The following is a 26,535-nucleotide window of genomic DNA, read 5'->3' on the forward strand; positions in this document are numbered from 1 at the left end:
CCTCTCTCTCCTTCTCTCTCCTTTCCCCTCTCCGCTCTACATCCCTCTCCCTCATCCTCTCCCTCCCTCTCCTTTCCCCCTCTCCCCTATATCCCTCTCCCTCTCCTCCCCCTCTCCCCTCTCATCCCTTTCCCCCTCTCCTTTCCCTCTCCCTCATCCCTCTCCCTCTCTCTCCTTTCCCCCTCTCCCCACTATATCCCTCTCCCTCTCTCTCCTTCTCTCTCCTTTCCTCTCCCCTCTACATCCCTCTCCCTCATCCTCTCCCTCTCTCTCCTTTCCCCCTCTCCCCACTATATCCCTCTCCCTCTCTCCTTCTCTCTCCTTTCCCCTCTCCCTCTACATCCCTCTCCCTCATCCTCTCCTCTCTCTCCTTTCCCCCTCTCCCCACTATATCCCTCTCCCTCTCTCTCCTTCTCTCTCCTTCCCCTCTCCCCTCTACATCCCTCTCCCTCATCCTCTCCCTCCTCTCCTTTCCCCCCTCTCCCCACTATATCCCTCTCCCTCTCTCTCCTTTTCCCCTCTCCCCTCTACATCCCTCTCCCCTCTCTCTTTTCCCCCTCTCCCCACTATATCCCTCTCCCCTCTCTCCTTCTCTCTCCTTCCCCCTCTCCCCTCTACATCCCTCTCCTCATCCTCTCCCTCTCTCTCCTTTCCCCCTCTCCCCACTATATCCCTCCCCTCTCTCTCCTTCTCTCCTTTCCCCTCTCCCCTCTACATCCCTCTCCCTCATCCTCTCCCTCTCTCTCCTTTCCCCTCTTCCCACTATATCCCTCTCCCTCTCTCTCCCTCTCTCCTTTCCCCTCTCCCCTCTACATCCCTCTCCCTCATCCTCTCCCCTCTCTCCTTTCCCCCTCTCCCCACTATATCCCTCTCCCTCTCTCTCCTTCTCTCTCCTTTCCCCTCTCCATCCCTCTCCCTCATCCTCTCCCTCTCTCTCCTTTCCCCCTCTCCCCACTATATCCCTCTCCCTCTCTCTCCTTCTCTCTCCTTTCCCTCTCCCCTCTACATCCCTGTCCCTCATCCTCTCCCTCTCTCTCCTTTCCCCCCTCTCCCCACTATATCCCTCTCCCTCTCTCTCCTTCTCTCTCCTTTCCCCTCTCCCCTCTACATCCCTGTCCCTCATCCTTTCTCCCTCTCTCCACTCCCTCTTTCCCTCTTCTCCCCCTCTCCCCACTATATCCCTCTCCCTCTCTCTCCCCTCTCTCCCTCTCCCCACTATATCCCTCTCCCTCTCTCTCCTTACATCCCTCCCTCATCCTCTCCCTCTCTCTCCTTTCCCCCTCTCCCCACTATATCCCTCTCCCTCTCTCTCCTTCTCTCTCCTTCCCCTCTCCCCTCTACATCCCTCTCCCTCATCCTCTCCCTCTCTCTCCTTTACTCCTCTCTCCACTACATCTCCCCCTCCAGTCATCCAGACCCAGAACATCAGTACCAGCATTACTAACATGTGTGCGGTATACAGGAACCTGTGTCTGAACGGCCGCTGTGTCCCCTCCCCTGGAAGCTACCGCTGTGACTGTAACATGGGCTTCAGACTAGACTCACGAGGAGAGTGTATCGGTGAGGGATGGATCGATGGAGGAGGGAGAGAGGGATGGGGAGGGAGAGGGCAGGAGGGTGAGGGGAGGAGGGAGAGAGGGATGGAGGATGGAGGAATGAGGGAGGGAGAAGGCAGGAGGGGAAGGGGAGGAGGAGAGAGGGATGGAGGATGGAGGGAGGGATGGGGAGGAAAGGAAGGAGGGTGAGGGGAGGAGGAGAGGGATGGAGGATGGAGGGAGGGATGGGGAGGGAAAGGGCAGGAGGGTGAGGGGAGGAGGGAGGAGGGATGGGGAGGGAAAGGGCAGGGGGGTGAGGGTAGGAGGAGAGAGGGATGGAGGATGGAGGGAGGGATGGGGAGGGAAAGGGCAGGAGGGGAGGAGGGGGAGGATGGGGATGGAGAGGGATGGGGAGGGAAAGGGCAGGAGGGTGAGGGGAGGAGGGAGAGAGGGATGGAGGATGGAGGGAGGGATGGGGAGGGAAAGGGCAGGAGGGTGAGGGGGGAGGAGAGGGATGGGAGAGCAGGATGAGGGGAGGAGGGAGAGAGGGATGGAGGATGGAGGGAGGGATGGGGAGGGAAAGGGCAGGAGGGGAGGGGGAGGGGAGAGGGAGGGATGGAGGGAGGGATGGGGGGGAAAGGGCAGGAGGGTGAGGGGAGGAGGGAGAGAGGGATGGGGAGGGAAAGGGCAGGAGGGTGAGGGGAGGAGGGAGGAGGGATGGAGGATGGAGGGAGGGATGGGGAGGGAAAGGGCAGGAGGGTGAGGGGAGGAGGGAGAGAGGGATGGGGAGGGAAAGGGCAGGAGGGTGAGGGGAGGAGGGAGAGAGGGATGGAGGATGGAGGATGGAGGGAGGGATGGGGAGGGAGAGGGCAGGAGGGTGAGGGGAGGAGGGAGAGAGGGATGGGGAGGGAAAGGGCAGGAGGGTGGGGGGGGAGGAGGGAGAGAGGGATGGAGGATGGAGGGAGGGATGGGGAGGGAAAGGGCAGGAGGGTGAGGGGAGGAGGGAGAGAGGGATGGGGAGGGAAAGGGAGGGAGGGTGAGGGGAGGGGAGGAGGGAGAGAGGGATGGGGAGGGAAAGGGCAGGAGGGTGAGGGAAGAGGGAGAGAGGGATGGGGAGGGAAAGGGCAGGAGGGTGAGGGGAGGAGGGAGAGAGGGATGGAGGATGGAGGAATGAGGGAGGGTGAGGGGAGGAGGGTGAGAGGGAGAGAGGGAGAGAGGGAGAGAGAGAGAGAGGGGAAGGGTGGGAGGGAGGGTGGTAGGGACAGATGGACAGAGTTTGGTTCTTACGAGTGTGCTTGCTCTCCAGATGATGATGAGTGTGCGCGGAACCCATGTGTGAACGGAGAGTGTGTGAACACGGCTGGATCCTACTTCTGCCAGTGTCCTGCTGGCTTCCAGTCTACTGCTACCAGGACCGAGTGCAGAGGTAACACACACACAACTGTACACACACACACATACACAAACACAGAGTGGTGTGAATATCATGTCCTGTGTGTGTTTCAGACCTGGATGAGTGTGTGGCAAACGGTCGTATCTGTAACAACGGAAGGTGTGTGAACACTGAGGGAGCTTCCACTGTGTCTGTAACGCCGGCTTTGAGATCTCTACTGACGGGAAGAACTGTCAAGGTCTGTCTCAAACACACCTCTCTCTGTTTGTCTTTGTGGATCTCTGTTGATCTCTGTTGGTCTCTGTTGGTCTCTCTGTTGGTCTCTGTTGATCTCTGTTTGTCTTTGTGGATCTCTGTTGATCTCTGTTGATCTCTGTTTGTCTTTGTGGATCTCTGTTGATCTCTGTTGATCTCTGTTGGTCTCTGTTGATCTCTGTTTGTCTTTGTGGATCTCTGTTGGTCTCTGTTGGTCTCTGTTGATCTCTGTTTGTCTTTGTGTTGATCTCTGTTGATCTCTGGTCTCTGTTGGTCTCTGTTGATCTCTGTGGATCTCTGTTGGTCTCTGTTGGTCTCTGTCTCTTGATCTCTGTTGATCTCAGTTGGTCTCTCTTGGTCTCTGTTGGTCTCTGTAGTCTCTGTTGATCTCTGTTGATCTCAGTTGGTCTCTGTTGGTCTCTGTTGATCTATGTTTGTCTCTGTAGATCTCTGTTTGTCTCTGTTGGTCTCTGTTGATCTCTGTTGATCTCTGTTGGTCTCTGTTGGTCTCTGTTTGTCTCTGTTGTCTCTGTTGATCTCTGTTGGTCTCTGTTGATCTCTGTTAGTCTCTGTTGGTCTCTGTTGATCTCTCTGTCTTGTTCATCTCTGTTGGTCTCTGTTCATCTCTGTTGGTGTCTGTTGGTCTCTGTTGGTCTCTGATCTCTGTTGATCTCAGTTGGGCTCTGTTGGTCTCTGTTGATCTCTGTTGATCTCTGTTGATCTCTGTTGGTCTCTGTTCATCTCTGTTGGTCTCTGTTCATCTCTGTTGGTGTCTGTTGGTCTCTGTTGATCTCTGTTGATCTCTGTTGGTCTCTGTTGGTCTCTGTTGATCTCTGTTGATCTCTGTTGATCTCTGTTGGTCTCTGTTCATCTCTCTGTTGATCTTGTTGGTCTCTGTTGGTCTCTCTCTGTTGATCTCTGTTGGTCTCTGTTGGTCTCTGTTGATCTCTGTTGATCTCTGTTGGTCTCTGTTCATCTCTGTTGGTGTCTGTTGGTCTCTGTTGTCTCTGTTGATCTCTGTTGGTCTCTGTTGGTCTCTGGTCTCTGATCTCTGTTGGTCTCTGTTCATCTCTGTTGGTGTCTGTTGGTCTCTCTTTGTTGATCTCTGTTGATCTCTGTTGGTCTGTTGATCTCTGTTGGTCTCTGTTGATCTCTGTTGATCTCTGTTGGTCTCTGTTCATCTCTGTTGGTCTCTGTTCATCTCTGTTGGTCTCTGTTCATCTCTGTTGGTGTCTGTTGGTCTCTGTTGGTCTCTGTTGATCTCTGTTGGTCTCTGTTGGTCTCTGTTGGTCTCTCTGTCTCTGTTCTCTGTTGGTCTCTGTTCATCTCTGTTGGTGTCTGTTGGTCTCTGTTGGTCTCTGTTGATCTATGTTGGTCTCTGTTGGTCTCTGTTGGTCTCTGATCTCTGTTGATCTCTGTTGATCTCTCTGTTCATCTCTGTTGGTGTCTGTTGGTCTCTGTTGGTCTCTGTTGATCTCTGTTGATCTCTGTTGATCTATGTTGATCTCTGTTGGTCTCTGTTGGTCTCTGTTGATCTCTGTTGGTCTCTGTTCATCTCTGTTGGTGTCTGTTGGTCTCTGTTGTTCTCTGTTGATCTATGTTGGTCTCTGTTGGTCTCTGTTGGTCTCTGTTGATCTCTGTTTGTCTCTGTTGATCTCTGTTGGTCTCTGTTGGTCTCTGTTGGTCTCTGATTGCTGTTGATCTCTGTTGATCTCTGTTAGTCTCTGTTGATCTCTGTTGATCTCAGTTGGTTGGTCTCTGTTGGTCTCTGTTGATCTCTGTTGATCTCAGTTGGTCTCTGTTGGTCTCTGTTGGTCTCTGTTGGTCTCTGTTGATCTCTGTTGGTCTCTGTTGGTCTCTGTTGATCTCTCTGGTCTCTGTTTGTCTCTGTTTGTCTCTGTTGATCTCTGTTTGTCTCTGTTGGTCTTTGTTGATCTCTGTTGATCTCTGTTTGTCTCTGTTGATCTCTGTTGGTCTCTGTTGATCTCTGTTGGTCTCTGTTGATCTCTGTTTGTCTTTGTGGATCTCTGTTGGTCTCTGTTGGTCTCTGTTCATCTCTGTTGGTGTCTGTTGGTCTCTGTTGGTCTCTGTTGATCGCTGTTGATCTCTGTTGATCTCAGTTGGTCTCTGTTGGTCTGTTGATCTCTGTTGATCTCTGTTCAGTTGGTCTCTGTTGGTCTCTGTTGGTCTCTGTTGATCTCTGGTCTCTCTGGTCTCTGTTGGTCTCTGTTGATCTCTGTTTGTCTCTGTTGATCTCTGTTGGTGTCTGTTGGTCTCTGTTGGTCTCTGTTGATCTATATTTGGTCTCTGTTGGTCTCTGTTGGTCTCTGTTGATCTCTGTTGATCTCTGTTGGTCTCTGTTCATCTCTGCTGGTGTCTGTTGGTCTCTGTTGGTCTCTGTTGATCGCTGTTGATCTCTGTTGATCTCTGTTGATCTCAGTTGGTCTCTGTTGGTCTCTGTTGGTCTCTATTGGTCTCTGTTGGTCTCTGTTGGTCTCTGTTGGTCTCTGTTGGTCTCTGTTTGTCTCTGTTTGTCTCTGTTTGATCTCTGTTGATCTCTGTTTGTCTCTGTTGGTCTCTGTTGATCTCTGTTGGTCTCTGTTGATCTCTGTTGATCTCTGTTGATCGCTGTTGGTCTCTGTTCATCTCTGTGGTGTCTGTTGGTCTCTGTTGGTCTCTGTTGATCTGTTGATCTCTGTTGATCTCAGTTGGTCTCTGTTGGTCTCTGTTGATCTCTGTTGATCTCAGTTGGTCTCTGTTGGTCTCTGTTGGTCTCTGTTGATCTCTGTTGTTCTCTGTTGGTCTCTGTTGATCTCTGTTGGTCTCTGTTTGTCTCTGTTGGTCTCTGTTGATCTCTGTTTGTCTCTGTTGGTCTTTGTTGATCTCTGTTGTCTCTGTTGGTCTCTGTTGGTCTCTGTTGATCTCTGTTGGTCTCTGTTGATCTCTGTTTGTCTTTGTGGATCTCTGTTGGTCTCTGTTGGTCTCTGTTCATCTCTGTTGGTGTCTGTTGGTCTCTGTTGGTCTCTGTTGATCTCTGTTGATCTCTGTTGATCTCAGTTGGTCTCTGTTGGTCTCTGTTGGTCTCTGTTGATCTCTGTTGATCTCAGTTGGGCTCTGTTGGTCTCTGTTGATCTCTGTTGTCTCTGTTGATCTCTGTTGGTCTCTGTTCATCTCTGTTGGTCTCTGTTCATCTCTGTTGGTGTCTGTTGGTCTCTGTTGATCTCTGTTGATCTCTGTTGGTCTCTGTTGGTCTCTGTTGGTCTCTGTTGATCTCTGTTGATCTCTGTTGGTCTCTGTTCATCTCTGTTGGTCTCTGTTGGTCTCTGTTGGTCTCTGTTGATCTCTGTTGGTCTCTGTTGATCTCTGTTGGTCTCTGTTGGTCTCTGTTGATCTCTGTTGGTCTCTGTTGGTCTCTGTTGGTCTCTGTTGGTCTCTGTTGATCTCTGTTGGTCTCTGTTCATCTCTGTTGGTGTCTGTTGGTCTCTGTTGGTCTCTGTTGGTCTCTGTTGATCTCTGTTGATCTCTGTTGGTCTCTGTTGGTCTCTGTTGGTCTCTGTTGATCTCTGTTGATCTCAGTTGGTCTCTGTTGGTCTCTGTTGTCTCTGTTGGTCTCTGTTTCTCTGTTGGTCTCTGTTGGTCTCTGTTGATCTCTGTTGGTCTCTGTTGTCTCTGTTGTCTCTGTTGATCTCTGTTTGTCTCTGTTGGTCTTTGTTGATCTCTGTTGATCTCTGTTTGTCTCTGTTGATCTCTGTTGAGTCTCTGTTGATCTCTGTTGGTCTCTGTTGATCTCTGTTTGTCTTTGTGGATCTCTGTTGGTCTCTGTTCATCTCTGTTGGTGTCTGTTGGTCTCTGTTGGTCTCTGTTGATCGCTGTTGATCTCTGTTGATCTCAGTTGGTCTCTGTTGGTCTCTGTTGGTCTCTGTTGATCTCTGTTGATCTCAGTTGGTCTCTGTTGGTCTCTGTTGATCTCTGTTGATCTCTGTTCATCTCTGTTGGTCTCTGTTCAACTCTGTTGGTGTCTGTTGGTCTCTGTTGATCTCTGTTGATCTCAGTTGGTCTCTGTTGGTCTCTGTTGATCTCTGTTTGTCTCTGTTGATCTATGTTGATCTATGTTTGTCTCTCTCTCTCTCTGTTGATCTCTGTTTGTCTCTATTGGTCTCTGTTTCTCATTGTTTCTCTCTGTTGATCTCTTTTCCTCCCTCTATATCTCACAATTTTCACTTTAATTAACTTTATTAACATGCCCTATTGACACATACTGTCAAATACATCAGTCTCTATCTGTTTCTCTCTGTCTCTCTCTCTTTCGTTCTCTGTCTTTCTCTCTCTGTCTCTCTCTTTCTCTGTTTCTCTCTCTGTCTTTCTGTTTTTTCTCTGTCTCTCTCTCTGTCTCTCTTTCTCTGTCTCTCTTTCTCTCTCTCTCTGTTTCTCTCTCTCTCTTTCTCTCTGTCTCTGTTTCTCTCTCTCTCTGTCTCTCTCTTTTTTCTCTGTTTCTCTCTCTGTCTTTCTGTTCTCTCTCTGTCTCTCTGTTTCTCTCTCTCTGTCTCTCTTTCTCTCTCACTCTCTTTCTCTCTCTCTCTGTTTCTCTCTCTCTCTTCTCTTTGTCTCTGTCTCTCTTTCTCTCTCTCTCTCTCTCTCTCTCTCTCTCTCTCTCTCTCTCTCTGTCTCTCAGTTTCTGTCATTCTTTCTTTCTCTCAATCTTGATTAATTCTCGATCTTAGATCTGGAACCCTCTACACTACTTGAAGTCATGCAGTCGTTCTGTATATTCTAATAGTATTTTCCCACATATTTTAGATTCATTTTGACTTATTGTTATCTATGACCTGTATATATTGTCCTAATATGTTGTGTGTGTGTGTGTGTGTGTGTGTGTGTGTGTGTGTGTGTGTGTGTGTGTGTGTGTGTGTGTGTGTGTGTGTGTGTGTGTGTGTGTGTGTGCGTGCGTGCGTGCGTGCGCGTGCGTGCGTGCGTGTTTGTGTTTGTTTGTTTGTTGGTTTGTTTCTTTCCCCCAGACATGGATGAGTGTCTGATCAGGAACATGTGTTTGAATGGGATGTGCATCAACGACGAGGGAAGCTTTAAATGTATTTGTAAACATGGCTATCTGCTCGACCCAACCGGGCGCTTTTGTGTAGGTACGTCTGCTGTCCAATCACAACCCTCTGTCTGCCGCATCAGAAAAGTATATGAAAACTGTCAAATGCAATGTCCCGGAAAGTGTAAAAGTCAGGAAATGTCCTGAAAAGTGTCAATGCCACAAAAATGTACCAAAAGGTGGAAAATTCATGTAAAAAGGCTAGATGGGAGTTATGTTGCTAGTAGTCTACATAGTGTAGAGCAAGTCTCATTTCAGAGAGGGATGTATTTCCTCAGTAATGAATTGTGTGGTCGAGAGAGGTTAACAGTCTACACAGTCTAGAGAGGTTAACAGTCTACACAGTCTAGAGAGGTTTAACAGTCTAGAGAGGTTTAACAGTCTAGAGAGGTTAACAGTCTACACAGTCTAGAGAGGTTAACAGTCTACACAGTCTAGAGAGGTTTAACAGTCTAGAGAGGTTTAACAGTCTAGAGAGGTTAACAGTCTACACAGTCTAGAGAGGTTAACAGTCTACACAGTCTAGAGAGGTTAACAGTCTACACAGTCTAGAGAGGTTTAACAGTCTGGAGAGGTTAACAGTCTACACATTCTAGAGAGGTTTAACAGTCTGGAGAGGTTAACAGTCTACACAGTCTAGAGAGGTTTAACAGTCTAGAGAGGTTTAACAGTCTACACAGTCTAGAGAGGTTTAACAGTCTAGAGAGTTTAACAGTCTGGAGAGGTTAACAGTCTACACAGTCTAGAGAGGTTTAACAGTCTGGAGTGGTTAACAGTCTACACAGTCTAGTCTGGAGAGGTTAACAGTCTACACAGTCTAGAGAGGTTTAACAGTCTAGAGAGGTTTAACAGTCTGGAGAGGTTAACAGTCTACACAGTCTAGAGAGGTTAACAGTCTACACAGTCTAGAGGTTTAACAGTCTACACAGTCTAGAGAGGTTTAACAGTCTAGAGAGGTTAACAGTCTACACAGTCTAGAGAGGTTTAACAGTCTACACAGTCTAGAGAGGTTTAACAGTCTAGAGAGGTTAACAGTCTACACAGTCTAGAGAGGTTAACAGTCTACACAGTCTAGAGAGGTTAACAGTCTACACAGTCTAGAGAGGTTTAACAGTCTAGAGAGTTTAACAGTCTGGAGAGGTTAACAGTCTACACAGTCTAGAGAGGTTTAACAGTCTGGAGAGGTTAACAGTCTACACAGTCTAGAGAGGTTAACAGTCTACACAGTCTAGAGAGGTTTAACAGTCTAGAGAGGTTAACAGTCTACACAGTCTAGAGAGGTTTAACAGTCTACACAGTCTAGAGAGGTTTAACAGTCTAGAGAGGTTAACAGTCTACACAGTCTAGAGGTTTAACAGTCTAGTCTAGAGAGGTTTAACAGTCTACACAGTCTAGAGAGGTTTTTAACAGTCTAGAGAGGTTTAACAGTCTACACAGTCTAGAGAGGTTTAACAGTCTAGAGAGGGTTAACAGTCTACACAGTCTAGAGAGGTTTAACAGTCTACACAGTCTAGAGAGGTTTAACAGTCTAGAGAGGTTAACAGTCTACAGTCAAGAGAGGTTTAACAGTCTACACAGTCTAGAGAGGTTAACAGTCTAGAGAGGTTTAACAGTCTACACAGTCTAGAGAGGTTTAACAGTCTACACAGTCTAGAGAGGTTTAACAGTCTAACAGTCTAGAGAGGTTTAACAGTCTACACAGTCTAGAGAGGTTTAACAGTCTAGAGGTTTTAACAGTCTACACAGTCTAGAGAGGTTTAACAGTCTAGAGAGGTTAACAGTCTACACAGTCTGGAGAGTTTAACAGTCTACACAGTCTGGAGAGGTTAACAGTCTACACAGTCTAGAGAGGTTTAACAGTCTAGAGAGGTTTAACAGTCTAGAGAGGTTTAACAGTCTACACAGTCTAGAGAGGTTAGCAGTCTAGAGAGGTTTAACAGTCTACACAGTCCGTTGAGGCCTCTGTGCTCTTTCTCTGCGTCTGAGGAAACCAAGGTTGGTTCCCAAATGGCATGCTAATTCCAATATACTGTACTACTTCAACCAGAGATCTACAGTATGTACCCTGGCCAAACATAGGGTACTATTTAGGATACAGGGTGTTATTTGGGACACAACCCATGTTTCTGTCCTCCAGTGGCTCCAGACATAACACAAAGCAACCAGCCACATCACTGTTTCCACGTCATTAGGGTCGTTGTTAGAATACACCACGGTGGTTTACATTATGGGCCTATGTGCCTGGAGCAGGAGAAAGCTTTTCTTCTGTTGGGTTATATGATCTTCCAGGAAGATAAAGAGTGAATTTATACTGTACAGCCATTATAGCTGAATCATGAAATAAGTGGCCCTTAGAGAGTGGTTAGGAAACTGCAAGTCAAATATTTTCACTAATAATGTCAAGTACAGTTCAATAATGTCAAGTCCAGTTCAATAATGTCAAGTCCAGTTCAACAATGTCAAGTCCAGTTCAATGATGTCAAGTCCAGTTCAATAATGTCAAGTCCAGTTCATTAATGTCAAGTCCAGTTCATTAATGTCAAGTCCAGTTCAATAATGTCAAGTACAGTTCAATAATGTCAAGTACAGTTCAATAATGTCAAGCACAGTTCAATAATGTCAAGTCCAGTTCAATAATGTCAAGTACAGTTCAATAATGTCAAGCACAGTTCAATAATGTCAAGCACAGTTCAATAATGTCAAGTCCAGTTCAATAATGTCAAGTCACAGTTCAATAATGTCAAGTCCAGTTCAATAGTCAAGTCCAGTTCGAATAAGTCAAGTACAGTTCAAGTCCAGTTCAATAATCAAGTCCAGTTCAATAATGTCAAGTCCAGTTCAATAATGTCAAGTCCAGTTCATCTGTGGTAATTGAAGTTGTTTGAAGTGAAAGAATTATAGTAAATAAACAACCTTGACTCCTTTGACCAGATTGAGTCTAGAGAAGAGAAGTTACATGGACATTCAGAAGGATATTTTGTGGGTATAACTTGACAGTTGATATTGAGCTGGTTTCCCAGACCTTTGTTAGGCCTGCTTCTGGAATAAGTATGCTCAAAAGAAAATATACACTGAGTGTTACAAAACATTAAGAACACCTGCTCTTTCCATGACATAGACTGACCAGGTGAATCCAGGTGAAAGATATGATCCCTTATTGATGTCACCTGTTAAACCCACTTCAATCAGTGTAGATAAAAGGGAGTATTAGGACTGAATATTATGAAGGTGTTCTTAATGTTTGGTAAACTCAGTGTACATTGACAACTAAATATTAGGAAGGTGTTCTTAATGTTTGTAAACTCAGTGTACATTGACAACTAAATATTAGGAAGGTGTTCTTAATGTTTGGTAAACTCAGTGTACATTGACAACTAAATATTAGGAAGGTGTTCTTAATGTTTGGTAAACTCAGTGTACATTGACAACTAAATATTAGGAAGGTGTTCTTAATGTTAGTAAACTCAGTGTACATTGACAACTAACAGTATTAGGAATGTAGGTCTTAAACCGTATCATAGTGTTCCATTGTATCCTAAATATTAACCTTTGTTCCCCTGCTACCCCTAATGTTTCACCTGTGTACTTCCTGTCTCCCCTGTTCTCCCTTCCTGTCTCCCCTGTTCTCCTCCTGTCTCCTCTGTTCTCCCCTCCTGTCTCCTAGTGTTCCCTCCTGTCTCCCTGTTCTCCTCCTGTCTCCTCTGTTCTCCCCTGTCTCCTCCGTTCTCCCCCTCCTGTCTCCTGTTCTCCTCCTGTCTCCTCTGTTCTCCCCTCCTGTCTCCCTCTGTTCTCCCCTCCTGTCTCCCTGTTCTCCCTCCTGTCTCCCCTGTTCTCCTCCTGTCTCCCTGTTCTCCCCTCCTCCTGTTCTCCCTCCTGTCTCCCCTGTTCTCCTCCTGTCTCCCTGCCTGTTCTCCCTGTCTCCTGTTCTCCCCTCCTGTCTCTCTGTTCTCCCCTCCTGTCTCCCCTGTTCTCCTCCTGTCTCCTCTGTTCTCCCTCCTGTCTCCCCTGTTCTCCTCCTGTCTCCTCTGTTCTCCTCCTCCTGTCTCTCCTCTGTTCTCCCTCCTGTCTCCTGTTCTCCCCTGTCTCCTCTGTTCTCCTCCTGTCTCCCCTGTTCTCCTCCTGTCTCCCCTGTTCTCCTCCTGTCTCCCCTGTTCTCCTCCTGTCTCCCTGTTCTCCTCCTGTCTCCCCTGTTCTCCTCCTGTCTCCCCTGTTCTCCTCCTGTCTCCCCTGTTCTCCCTCCTGTCTCCCCTGTTCTCCCCTCCTGTCTCCCTGTTCTCTCCTGTCTCCCCTGTTCTCCTCCTGTCTCCCCTGTTCTCCTCCTGTCTCCCCTGTTCTCCTCCTGTCTCCCTGTTCTCCCCTCCTGTCTCCCTCTGTTCTCCCCTCCTGTCTCCCCTGTTCTCCCCTCCTGTCTCCCCTGTTCTCCTCCTGTCTCCCCTGTTCTCCCTCCCTGTCTCCCCTGTTCTCTCCCCTCCTGTCTCCCCTGTTCTCCTCCTGTCTCCCTGTTCTCCTCCTGTCTCCCTGTTCTCCTCCTGTCTCCCCTGCTCCTGTCTCCCCTGTTCTCCTCCTGTCTCCCCTGTTCTCCCTCCTGTCTCCCCTGTTCTCCTCCTGTCTCCTCTGTCTCTCTCCTCTGTTCTCCTCCTGTCTCCCCTGTTCTCCTCCTGTCTCCCCTGTTCTCCTCCTGTCTCCCCTGTTCTCCTCCTGTCTCCCCTGTTCTCCCCTCCTGTCTCCTCTGTTCTCCTCCTGTCTCCCCCTGTTCTCCTCCTGTCTCCCCTGTTCTCCTCCTGTCTCCCCTGTTCTCCTCCTGTCTCCCCTGTTCTCCTCCTGTCTCCCCTGTTCTCCTCCTGTCTCCCCTGTTCTCCTCCTGTCTCCTCTGTTCTCCTCCTGTCTCCCCTGTTCTCCTCCTGTCTCCCCTGTTCTCCTCCTGTCTCCCCTGTTCTCCTCCTGTCTCCCCTGTTCTCCTCCTGTCTCCTCTGTCTCTCTCCCAGACATTGATGAGTGTGAGACTCCAGGGATCTGTATGAACGGCCACTGTGTGAATACGGAGGGGTCCTTCAGGTGTGAGTGTATGGCTGGTCTGGCCGTGGGTCTGGATGGCCGCGTCTGTGTCGGTGAGTGTCTCCTCTCTAGAATCTAGAATCTGATCTATGATCAATCTATTATTGATTGATTGATTTTGTTTAATCAATCACAAATTCCCTTTTGGAACCCTTTTTTCTAAGAGTGTGTGGTCATAGTATTGGTTTGGGACCATATTCCTGGTTTCACAATGTGAGTGGGCAGGCAGGAAGTGTACAGTTTGGGTCGACTGCATTCGTTCTGGATGATATCAGATCAGGGGAATACTGCAATCCCTTCGATACACAACCCTGTTTGTTTCACTGTTGTTTGTCTGAATGAGGGAACGAGGGAGGGAGGGAGGGGGAGGGGGAGGGAGGAGGGAGGGGGAGGGAGGGAGGGAGGAGGAGGAGGGAGGGAGGGGGAGGGAGGATGGGGAGGAGGGGGGAGGGAGGGGGAGGGAGGATGGGAGGAGGGAGGGGGGGGAGGGAGGGAGGGAGGGAGGGGGGAGGGAGGTTTTCTCTATGGGGGAGGGAGGGGGAGGGGGGTGGGGAGGGAGGGGGGAGGGGGAGGGAGGGAGGGGGAGGGGGAGGGAGGGGGGAGAGGAGAGGGGGAGGGAGGGGGATGGGAGGAGGGAGCGAGGGGGGGGAGGAGGTGGGGGAGGGGGGGAGGGAGCGAGGGGGGAGGGAGGGAGGGGAGGAGGGAGGGAGGGAGGGAGGGAGGGAGGGAGGGAGGGAGGGAGGAGGGAGGGAGGGAGGGGAGGAGGGAGGGAGAGAAACAAGAAGAGATAGATTCATAGTTTTCTCTGTATCCTGATTCCAGACACACATATGCGCAGCACTTGTTATGGAGGATACAAGCGGGGACAGTGTGTGAAGCCATTCTTCGGAGCCGTGACCAAGTCAGAATGCTGCTGTGCCAGTGTGGAGTACGCCTTTGGAGAGTCCTGCCAACCATGCCCACCCCAAAACTCAGGTGCACACACACACACACATACACATGCACACACACACACACACACACACACACACACACACACACACACACACACACACACACACACACACACACACACACACACACACATACACATGCACACACACACAACTGGGTCTACATAGCCACCACTTATGCTGTTGTCCTGAGTGAAGTGGATGATGTGTTTTGGCATCCCAGCTAACGTTAGTAATACCAGCAGACCAGCTGATGTCCAACAGACAGAGCGATATGAGGGACACACACTCTTGAGGCATCAAGATGGAGTCTGCAGTTTGACATTCACTCTGTCTGAGTCATGATTACAGAGATTGATATTCACGGCTGTTCCGGCTATGACAAAGTAACAGTGTTACCATGCCCTGATGTTCTATGGTTGGTGACTATAAACCGTCCAACTCTTAATCTGATTCAATACACAGAAACAGGAGATGTTGTCTTCATCTGCTGTGGCCTGTAATCTCTGACTGTCTGACTGTCTGACTGTCTGACTCCAACACCACTCCTCTACTCCTCCACCTCCACCCCCACTCCTCCACCTCCCTCCTCCACCCCCTCCACCTCCACTCCTCCACCTCCACCCCCCCCTCCTCCACCTGCACTCCCTCCACCCCCACTCTTCCCACCTCCATTCCTCCACCCCCACCCTGCCACCCCCACTCCCTCCTCCACCCCCACTCCTCTAACCTGCAACCCCCTCCACCCCTCTACCCCCACTCCCTCCACCCTGCCACCCCCCCCACTCCTCCCCCCACTCCTCCACCCCCCCCTTCCACCCCCACTCCTCCACCCCCCCCCCTAACCTGCCACCCCTCCACCCCCCCCTCCACCCCCACTCCTCCACCCCCTCCACCTCCACTCCCACCCCCACTCCTCCACCCCCACCCCCCTCCACTCCTCCATTCTGCCCCCCACTCCTCCACTGCCACCCTCCACTCCTCCACCCTGCCACCCCCCTCCACACCTCACCCCCACTCCTCCACCCTGCCACCCCTCCACTCCTCCACCCCCACTCCTCCACCCTCCACCCCCCCACTCCTCCACCCCCACCCCTCCACTCCTCCACCCCACTCCTCCACCCTGCCACCCCCCCCACCTCCTCCACCCTGCCTCCCCCCTGCCACCCCCTCCACTCCTCCACCCCCACTCCTCCATACTGCCACCCCCCCTCCACCCTCCACCCTGTCACTCCTCCACCCCCCCCTCCACCTCACCCCCCACTCCTCCACCCTGCCACCCCCTCCACCCCTCCACCCCCCTCTCCTCCACCCTGCCACCCCCTCCTCCTCCTCCACCCCCCCACTCCTCCACCCTGCCACCCCCTCCACACCTCACCCCCACTCCTCCACCCTGCCACCCTCCACTCCTCCATACTGCCACCCCCCTCCACACCCCCCACCCCCACTCCTCCACCCTGCCACCCCCTCCACTCCTCCACCCCCACTCCTCCACCCTGCCACCCCCTCCCTCCTCCACCCCCACTCCTCCACACTGCCCCCCCTCCACTCCTCCACCCCCACTCCTCCACCCTGCCACCCCTCCACTCCTCCACCCCCACTCCTTCCACCCCCCTCCCTCCACCCCCACCACCCCCACTCCTCCACCCTGCCACCCCCTCCCTCCACCCCCACTCCTCCACACTGCCCCCCTCCTCCACCCTCCACCCCACTCCCTCCACCCCCACTCCTCCACCCTGCCACCCCCTCCACTCCTCCACCCCCACTCCTCCACCCTGCCACCCCCTCCACTCCCTCCACCCCCACTCCTCCACCCTGCCACCCTCCACTCCTCCACCCCCACTGCCCTCCACCCTGCCACTCCCCCCTCCACTCCTCCCCCCCCCACTCCTCCACCCTGCCACCCCCTCCACTCCTCCACCCCCACTCCTCCACCCTGCCACCCCCTCCACTCCTCCACCCCCACTCCTCCACCCTGCCACCCCCTCCACTCCTCCACCCCCACCCCCCTCCCTCCTCCCACCCCACTCCTCCACCCTGCCACCCCCTCCCTCCACCCCCACTCCTCCACCCTGCCACCCCCTCCTCCACCCCCTCCTCCACCCTGCCACCCCCTCCCTCCTCCACCCCCACTCCTCCACCCTGCCACCCCCTCCACTCCTCCACCCCCACTCCTCCACCCTGCCACCCCTCCACTCCTCCACCCCCACTCCTCCACACTGCCACCCTCCACTCCCTCCACCCCCACTCCTCCACACTGCCACCCCTCCACTCCTCCACCTCGCCACACATAATAACACTACAACCAGTCATTTCTCATTAGCTCTTCCTGTTAAAGTCTGTATCAAAAAGACGCCAAAGTTCCACCACAGTAAGGGTTCATTTCATATATATCCAGACCAAATGAGAAAGCATGGAAACGGATAATAACATGCTATGAAATGACTTGCTGTGAGATCTCTGGATGTTGGCAAATGGGATGTTTTCACAAAACGCTGTTATTTCGTTTAGTAGTTTCACTAACCCCTGTGTGTGTGTGTGTGTGTGTGTGTGTGTGTGTGTGTGTGTGTGTGGGTGGGTGGGTGGGTGGGTGGGTGGGTGGGTGTGGGTGTGGGTGTGGGTGTGTGTGTGTGTGTGTGGGTGGGTTTTGCAGCTGAGTTCCTGGCCCTGTGTAGTAACGGCCCCGGCACCACCAGCGATGGCAGAGGTAACGATCAAAAACAGAAGGAACCTGGTGTGTCTCAATGAAATGTCTCTCTCCCAGATATTAACCTTGTGTGCCTGTGTGTTTGTGTGTATATCTCTCCCAGATATTAACCTTGTGTGCCTGTGTGTTTGTGTGTGTATCTCTCCCAGATATTAACCTTGTGTGCCTGTGTGTTTGTGTGTATATCTCTCCCAGATATTAACCTTGTGTGCCTGTGTGTTTGTGTGTATATCTCTCCCAGATATTAACCTTGTGTGCCTGTGTGTTTGTGTATGTATCTCTCCCAGATATTAACCTTGTGTGCCTGTGTGTTTGTGTGTATATCTCTCCCAGATATTAACCTTGTGTGCCTGTGTGTTTGTGTGTATATCTCTCCCAGATATTAACCTTGTGTGCCTGTGTGTTTGTGTGTATATCTCTCCCAGATATTAACCTTGTGTGCCTGTGTGTTTGTGTGTATATCTCTCCCAGATATTAACCTTGTGTGCCTGTGTGTTTGTGTGTATATCTCTCCCAGATATTAACCTTGTGTGCCTGTGTGTTTGTGTATATATCTCTCCCAGATATTAACCTTGTGTGCCTGTGTGTTTGTGTGTATATCTCTCCCAGATATTAACCTTGTGTGCCTGTGTGTTTGTGTGTTTATCTCTCCCAGATATCAATGAGTGTGCTCTGGACCCAGACATCTGTCAGAACGGTGTGTGTGAGAACATGCTGAGGACCTATAAGTGTAACTGTAACATGGGCTTTGAGGTGGACACCACTGGAAAACACTGTGTTGGTAAGTCCCATGATGTATCCTTAAAATGACTGGGTTATCCTAATGTTGCTATCCCTGTCTGTCTGTCTGTCTGTCTGTCTGTCTGTCTGTCTGTCTGTCTGTCTGTCTGTCTGTCTGTCTGTCTGTCTGTCTGTCTGTCTGTCTGTCTGTCTGTCTGTCTGTCTGTCTGTCTGTCTGTCTGTCTGTCTGTCTGTCTGTCTGTCTGTCTGTCTGTCTGTCTGTCTGTCTGTCTGTCTGTCTGTCTGTCTGTCTGTCTGTCTGTCTGTCTGTCTGAGTGTCTCTTGAGACATACTGTAGATTAATGTATTAACCCTAGAGATCGTATTAAATGAGTTCTAAGATATCATTCTGTGGTATTACCTCCGTCTGTGTATCTGTCTCCTCTCAGACATAGATGAGTGTGCAGTGAACAGGTTACTGTGTGACAACGGCCTGTGCAGGAACACTCCAGGTAGTTTCACCTGCCACTGTCCCACCGGCTTCCTGTTCCACGCTGAGACGGATGTCTGTGAAGGTGAGATACACTGGCCCAGACCAGTTACTGTCTGTCCGTCTGTCTGTCAGGGTTGGGTTTAATCACATTTAAAGTTCAGAGAATTGGAATTGGAATTTCAAGGTACTTCCGTAATTGTCTGAATTGAAATGGAGTTGACCCCCAGCCCTGCTGTCGGTCTGTCACACAGAAGACGTGTTAGAAGCTTGTCAGGAGTAGAAAGAAAGACGTGGTAACACATCTTCCTGTAGATATTGATTTGTGGATTACTTTCTCCTCTAATTCATATAGATGTGTGTGTGTTTTTGTCGATATTGATGAATATGTGTTGTCTCCTGCAGACATTGATGAGTGTGAGTCGAAGCCGTGTGTGAACGGGGACTGTAAGAACAGCCCGGGGTCCTACGTGTGTCTCTGCTCAGCAGGCAGCACGCTGGACGCCTGGAACACAGTGTATAGGTACGTTAGTATAACAACCCTGCTGTTTGTGTGTGTGTGTGTGTGTGTTTGTGAGAGGATGTTACTTTTGACCAGAGGATTAGGGGACTACTATCTGAGGGGCTAAAATGGCAGCTATGAAATGTTATGATGTGTATTAGTACAGTCCTCTGCCCTCCCTCTCCCTGTCCCTGTAGAGACCAGTAAAGGCACATGTTGGCTGAAGGTGATTAATGGACGCTGTGAGATCAACATCAACGGAGCCACTCTGAAATCCCACTGCTGCTCCACACTGGGAGAGGCCTGGGGAAGTCCCTGTGCCAAGTGTGAACCAGGTTAGTGGGAACCTACAGAACCATATAGAACCATATGGAACATCTAGAATCTCTAGAACTTATAGAACCTATTTAACCTGTAGCCCTTCTCTGGGGAGAGGCCTGGGGAAGAACCTGTGCCTAGTGTGAACCAGGTGAGAATTACAACCTGTACTATAGCTAGGTGAGAATTAGAACCTGTACTGAAGCTAGGTGAGAATTAGAACCTGTACTGTAGCTAAGTGAGAATTAGAACCTGTACTGTAGCTAGGTGAGAATTAGAACCTGTACTGTAGCTAAGTGAGAATTAGAACCTGTACTGTAGCTAGGTGAGAATTAGAACCTGTACTGTAACTAGTTGAGAATTAGAACCTGTACTGTAGCTAGGTGAGAATTAGAACCTGTACTGTAGCTAGGTGAGAATTAGAACCTGTACTGTAGCTAGGTGAGAATTAGAACCTGTACTATAGCTAGGTGAGAATTAGAACCTGTACTGAAGCTAGGTGAGAATTAGAACCTGTACTGTAGCTAGGTGAGAATTACAACCTGTACTGTAGCTAGGTGAGAATTACAACCTGTACTGTAGCTAGGTGAGAATTAGAACCTGTACTGTAGCTAGGAGAGGTGTAGCTAGAATTAGAACCTGTACTGAAGCTAGGTGAGAATTAGAACCTGTACTGTAGCTAGGTGAGAATTAGAACCTGTACTGTAGCTAGGAGAGAATTAGAACCTGTATTGTAGCTAGGTAGAATTACAACCTGTACTGTAGCTAGGTAGAATTACAAACTGTACTGTAGCTAGGTGAGGGTTAGAACCTGTACTGTAACTAGGTGAGAATTACAACCTGTACTGTCGCTAGGTAGAATTACAACCTCATCTGTAGCTAGGTGAGAATTAGAACCTATACTGTAACTAGGTGAGAATTAGAACATGTACTGTAGCTAGGTGAGGGTTAGAACCTGTTCTGTAACTAGGTGACGGTTAGAAGCTGTACTGTAGCTAGGTGAGAATTAGAACCTGTACTGTAGCTAGGTGAGGGTTAGAAGCTGTACTGTAGCTAGGTGAGAATTAGAACCTGTACTGTAACTAGGTGAGGGTTAGAACCTGTACTGTAGCTAGGTGAGAATTAGAACCTGTACTGTAGCTAGGTGAGGGTTAGAACCTGTACTGTAGCTAGGTGAAAATTAGAACCTGTACTGTAGCTAGGTGAGAATTAGAACCTGTACTGTAACTAGATGAGGGTTAGAACCTGTACTGTAATTAGGTGAGGGTTAGAACCTGTACTGTAGCTAGGTGAGAATTAGAACCTGTACTGTAGCTAGGTGAGAATTAGAACCTGTACTGTAACTAGGTGAGAATTAGAACCTGTACTGTAGCTAGGTGAGAATTAGAACCTGTACTGTAGCTAGGTGAGAATTAGAACCTGTACTGTAGCTAGGTGAGAATTAGAGCCTGTACTGTAACTAGGTGAGAATTAGAACCTGTACTGTAGCTAGGTGAGAATTATAACCTGTACTGGAGCTAGGTGAGGGTTAGAAGCTGTACTGTAGCTAGGTGATAATTAGAACCTGTACTGTAGCTAGGTGAGAATTAGAACCTGTACTGTAGCTAGGTGAGGGTTAGAACCTGTATTGTAGCTAGGTGAGAATTAGAACCTGTACTGTAGCTAGGTGAGGGTTAGAACCTGTACTGTAGCTAGGTGAGAATTAGAACCTGTACTGTAGCTAGGTGAGGGTTAAAACCAGTACTGTAACTAGGTGAGGGTTAGAACCTGTACTGTAGCTAGGTGAGAATTAGAACCTGTACTGTAGCTAGGTGAGGGTTAGAACCTGTACTGTAGCTAGGTGAGAATTAGAACCTGTACTGTAGCTAGGTGAGAATTAGAGCCTGTACTGTAACTAGGTGAGAATTAGAACCTGTACTGTAGCTAGGTGAGGGTTAGAACCTGTACTGTAACTAGGTGAGAATTAGAGCCTGTACTGTAACTAGGTGAGAATTAGAACCTGTACTGTAGCTAGGTGAGAATTAGAACCTGTACTGTAGCTAGGTGATAATTAGAACCTGTACTGTAGCTAGGTGAGGGTTAGAACCTGTACTGTAGCTAGGTGAGAATTAGAACCTGTACTGTAGCTAGGTGAGAATTAGAGCCTGTACTGTAACTAGGGGTGAGAATTAGAACCTGTACTGTAGCTAGGTGAGGGTTAGAACCCTGTAGCTAGGTGAGAATTAGAACCTGTACTGTAGCTAGGTGAGGGTTAGAACCTGTACTGTAACTAGGTGAGAAACTGTAGCTTGAGAGAACCTGTACTGTAACTAGGTGAGAATTAGAACCTGTACTGTAATTAGGTGAGGGTTAGAACCTGTACTGTAGCTAGGTGAGAATTAGAACCTGTACTGTAACTAGGAACCTGTACTGGCTAGGGTGAGAATTAGAACCTGTACTGTAGCTAGGTGAGGGTTAGAACCTGTACTGTAACTAGGTGAGAATTAGAACCCTGTACTGAGAATTATAACCTGTACTGGAGCTAGGTGAGGGTTAGAAGCCTGTACTGTAGCTAGGTGAGAATTAGAACCTGTACTGTAGCTAGGTGAGAATTAGAACCTGTACTGTAGCTAGGTGAGAATTAGAACCTGTATTGTAGCTAGGTGAGAATTAGAACCTGTACTGTAGCTAGGTGAGGGTTAGAACCTGTACTGTAACTAGGTGAGAATTAGAACCTGTACTGTAGCTAGGTGAGAATTAGAACCTGTACTGTACTGTAGCTAGGTGAGAATTAGAACCTGTACTGTAGCTAGGTGAGAATTAGAACCTGTACTAGCTAGGTGAGGGTAGAAGCTAGGTGAGAATTAGAACCTGTACTGTAGCTAGGTGAGAATTAGAACCTGTACTGTAACTAGGTGAGAATTAGAACCTGTACTGTAACTAGGTGAGAATTAGAACCTGTACTGTAGCTAGGTGAGAATTAGAACCTGTACTGTAGCTTGTAGAATTACAACCTGTACTGTAGCTAGGTAGAATTACAACCTGTACTGTAGCTAGGTAGAATTACAACCTGTACTGTAGCTAGGCCTCTGTACCAAGTGTGAATGATCCTATAACTGGGTCCAGGAGTTTTTCCCGGTCAGGTCATGACCAGATCTATTACACATGAAAGCCTTTAGGTCAGGGTCTCACAGAATGTGGAGGTATTTTTTAATATGGCTTGTTCTCTCTTCCTCCTTCTCTTTCAGATCATTTCTGCACTAAGGGTTATGCTAGAGTCAGAGGGACCATTTGTGAAGGTAATGACACCTGGAGAAGGACCCGACAAGACTCATCTTTCACTTAGCAAATACACATATTCCTCAAATCCAGTGTTGATTTCAAAAAACGGGTTATAATGCAGTTTTTTGCATTGATTGTTTGCGTTGGCATGTATCAAATGACACTTTATTTACACAGCACATTTCAGACATGGAATGGAACACTGTTCTTCACAAGACAAAACAAATAACAAACTATGAAAATAAAAACAGAAATATTTCCCACACAGCAAACCTAAGAGGATAAACAACTAAAGAAGAACAATAGAAACTAAAAAAGCACCCTAAGGAATAGCAAAGCTAAAAACGTGTGTTTTAAAAAAGGATGTCTACAGGTTCGGCTCTCCTCAGGTTCTCTGGCAGGCTAATCCAGAGGCTGGGGGATAATAACTAAATGCTGCCTCTCCGTGCCTCTTGGTCCTAGGCTTTGGGATAGTTAAAAGGCCTCTGCCAAAGAACCTGAGGGACCTACTGGGTACATAACTTAAAAGCATGTCTGACATGTATTGGGGTGTACAATCGTGGATTGATTTATAAACCAATAGAAGAATCTTAAAAATTAATTATATTACTCACAGGCAGCCAGTGCAGAGACCTTAAAACCGGTGTAATGTGTGTTCTCCGTCTGGTCTTGGTCAGTAGCCGTGCTGCAGCATTCTGTATGTTTTGCAGTTGACCAATGGCTTTCTTGGGTAGACCAGAAAGGAGAGCATTACAGTAGTCAAGCCTGCTTGTAATAAAAGCATGGATGAGTCTCTGTATCAGCCTGAGAGAGAAACGACGGCATCTTGTCAATGTTCCTCAGGTGGTATAAAGCTATTTTGTCACCTTTCCCAGTGTGTGATTCGAAATTGAGTTCAGAATCTAAAATAACCCCTAGATTTTTTACCTGGTGTTTCTAATTGCCTTGTTGGATAAAGTATATAGAGCTCAAAACATTCATAAATGCAATGGCCTTGGAGTCAGTCTCTTTGTCAACATGAATATTAAAGTCACCCAACGCAATGATTTTATCATAGTTCTCATGGACAATAAATAGTTCTGTTAGTTGACTTAACGTTGTATTATTCTGTTGTTGATAACAGGCTCAGTATGTGTGTCTGTTGTGTTTCTAGTGTTGTGTTGTTGTTAATGGAGTCTAGGTTGTGTGTTCTCTCTCCATCTGTAGATGTTAATGAGTGTGAGGTGTTTCCGGGGTGTGTATCAATGGGAAGTGTGTGAACACCGGTGGGTTCCTTCATCTGCCAGTGTCCTCTGGGATGACCGTCGACGCCCACCGGACGAACATGTATAGGTGGGTACTGTAGTCCACAAGCACTACACTAATGGGTACTGTAGTCCATTACACTGTTGTGTACCTACAAGAATTATAAGATTCAAAATGGGGTCATTGCCTTTCATTTCCGGATGTACTACATTTTTTTAAAACTGATTTTGCGTTATGGTGTTTTGTTATCGTATGTTTCCCTCCAGACCTGCGTACAGAGCAGTGTTATCTGAGCCACGAGGATGAGCGTTGTGGAGCCCTATCCAGGGTCGTCACCGTGTGACGTGCTGCTGCTCGGGGTGGGTGTGGCCTGGGCCCGGAATGTGACGAGTGTCCGGAGAAAGGCTCTCAGGAGTACAGCCAGCTCTGTCCCAGGGGACCCGGCTTCGCAAACAGAGGAGACTTCATTAATGGACGGCCCTTCCTCAAAGGTTGGCCGGATACGTTCCATTTCAAACCTAGTCCCTTCCCCCTACCTTCTATATTCCTTCAGGTCCTCCTCAAGGGGCATACAATGCACATAGTACAGGTAGCCATTTTGATTACCTGTTCAGGAGTCTTATGGCTTGGGGTATAAACTGTTGAGTAGACAGAACAGTCTATGACTGGGGTAGATGGGGTCTTTGACTATTTCTAGGCCTTCCTCTGACACCACCTGGTGTAGAGGTCCTGATGGCAGGCAGTTTAGCACCAGTGATGTACTGGGCCGTACGCACTATCCTCTGTAGTGCCTTGCGGTCAGAGGCCGAGCATTGCCGTACCAGGCAGTGATGCAACCAGTTGCAGCTGTAGAACCTTTGAGGATCTCAGGACCCATGCCAAATCTTTTAGTTTCCTGAGAGGGAATAGGCTTTGTTATGCCCTCTTCACGACTGTCTTGGTGTATTTGGACCATGTTAGTTTGTTGTTGATGTGGACACCAAGGAACTTGAAGCTCTCAACCTGCTCCACTAGAGTCTCGTTGATGAGAACGGGGCGTGCTCGGTCCTCCTTTTCCTGTAGTCCACAATCATCTCCTTAGTCTTGGTTACGTTGAGGGATAGGTTGTTATTCTGGCACCACCCGGCCAGTTCTCTGACCTCCCTATAGGCTGTCTCGCCGTTGTTGGTGATCAGGCCCACCACTGTTGTGTCATCTGCAAACTTAATGATGGTGTTGGAGTCGTGCCTGCCATACAGTCGTGGGTGAACAGGAGTACAGGAGGGGACTGAGCACGCACCCTGAGAGCTCCAGTGTTGAGGATCAGTGTGGCAGATGTGTTGCTACCTTCCCCTCACCACCTGGGGCCTGTCAGGAAGTCCAGGGATCCAGTTGCAGAGGGAGGTGTTTAGTCCCAGGACTCTTAGCTTAGTGATGAGCTTTGAGGGTACTTTAGTGTTGAACACTGAGCTGTAGTCAATGAATAGCATTCTCACATAGGTGTTCCTTTGTCCAGGTGGGAAAGGGCAGTGTGGAGTGCAATAGAGATTGCATCATCTGTGGATCTGTTTGGGCGGTATGCAAATTGGAGTGGGTCTAGGGTTTCTGGGATAATGGTGTTGATGTGAGCCATTACCAGTCTTTCAAAGCACTTGGCTACGGACGTGAGTGCTACGGGTCTGTAGTCATTTAGGCATGTTGCCTTTGTGTTCTTCGGCACAGGGACTATGGTGGTCTGCTTGAACATGTTGGTATTACAGACTCAGTCAGGGACATGTTGAAAATGTCAGTGAAGACACCTGCCAGTTGGTCAGCACATGCCCAGAGCACACGTCCCTGGTAATCCATCTGGCTTGATAGAGCGTGATCACACAGTCGCTGAACAGCTGATGCCTCATGCATGCCTCAGTGTTGCTTGCCTCAAGCGAGCATAGACGTGATTTAGCTGGCCTGGTAGGTTCGTGTCACTGGGCAGCCGCGGCTGTGCTTCCTTTGTAGTCTGTAGTAGTTTGCAAGCCCTGCCACATAAGACGAGCGTCGGAGCCGGTGTAGTATGATTAAATCTTAGCCCTGTATTGACGCTTTGCCTATTTGATGGTTCGTCGCAGGGCATTTCTTGTAAGCTTCCGGGTTAGAGTCCCAAGACCTTGTAGCGGTAGCTCTACCCTTTAGCTTAGTGCGAAAGGGTAGAGCGAAGGCTGCCTGTAATCCATGGCTTCTGGTTGGGGTATGTACGTACAGTCACTGGGGACGACATCCTCGATGCACTTATTGATAAAGCCAGTGACTGGATGTGGAGCACTCCTCAATGCCATCGAAGAATCCCGAACATACTCCAGTCTGTGATAGCAAAACAGTCGTGTAGTTTAGCATCTGCTTCATCTGACCACTTTTTTATAGACTGAAGTCACTGGTGCTTCCTGCTTTAATTTTTGCTTGTAAGCAGGAATCAGGGGGGATAGAGTTGTGGTCGGATTTACTAAATGGAGGCAGGAGAGCTTTGTACGTGTCTCTGTGTGTGGAGTACAGGTGATCTGGAATTGTTTTCCTCTGGTTGCACATTTAACATGTTGATGGAAATTTGGTAGAAGTGATTTCAGTTTCTCTGCATTAAAGTCTCCGGCCACTAGGAGCGCCGCCTCTGGGTGAGTGGTTTCCTGTTTGCTTATTTCCTTATACAGCTGACTGAGTGTGGTCTTAGTGCCAGCATCTGTCTGTTGTGGTAAATAGACATCCACAAACAGTATAGCTGAAAACTCTCTAGGCAAGTAGTGTGGCCTGCAATTTATCACAATATAGTCTACTTCAGGTGAGCAAAATCTAGGGGAAATGACAACAAAATAACAGGTGAACAAACTCAAAAACCTGCTGTAACCCCTCTCTCTCTCTCTCTCTCTCTCTCTCTCTCTCTCTCTCTCTCTCTCTCTCTCTCTCTCTCTCTCTCTCTCTCTCTCTCTCTCTCTCTCTCTCTCTCTCTCTCTCTCTCTCTCTCTCTCTCTCTCTCTCTCTCTCTCTCTCTCTCTC

General features: G+C 48.9%; 1 long non-coding RNA gene and 1 pseudogene across 1 annotated transcript; both read left to right on the top strand.

The window, feature by feature from the left end:
- The window catches only part of LOC112242522, a 60,593-nt pseudogene extending 41,884 nt beyond the window's left edge, over positions 1-18,709 (top strand).
- Positions 18,710-18,711: 2 nt separating this feature from the next.
- On the top strand, positions 18,712-23,522 carry LOC121844707. The gene is made up of 4 exons (XR_006082123.1): positions 18,712-18,729; positions 18,906-19,043; positions 22,254-22,304; positions 23,494-23,522. It is a non-coding gene; the product is annotated as an uncharacterized LOC121844707 (long non-coding RNA).
- The last annotated feature ends 3,013 nt before the right edge of the window (positions 23,523-26,535 follow it).

The sequence above is a fragment of the Oncorhynchus tshawytscha genome, unplaced genomic scaffold, assembly GCF_018296145.1.
Source record: "Oncorhynchus tshawytscha isolate Ot180627B unplaced genomic scaffold, Otsh_v2.0 Un_contig_5571_pilon_pilon, whole genome shotgun sequence".
In the NCBI taxonomy this organism is placed as follows: domain Eukaryota; kingdom Metazoa; phylum Chordata; class Actinopteri; order Salmoniformes; family Salmonidae; genus Oncorhynchus; species Oncorhynchus tshawytscha.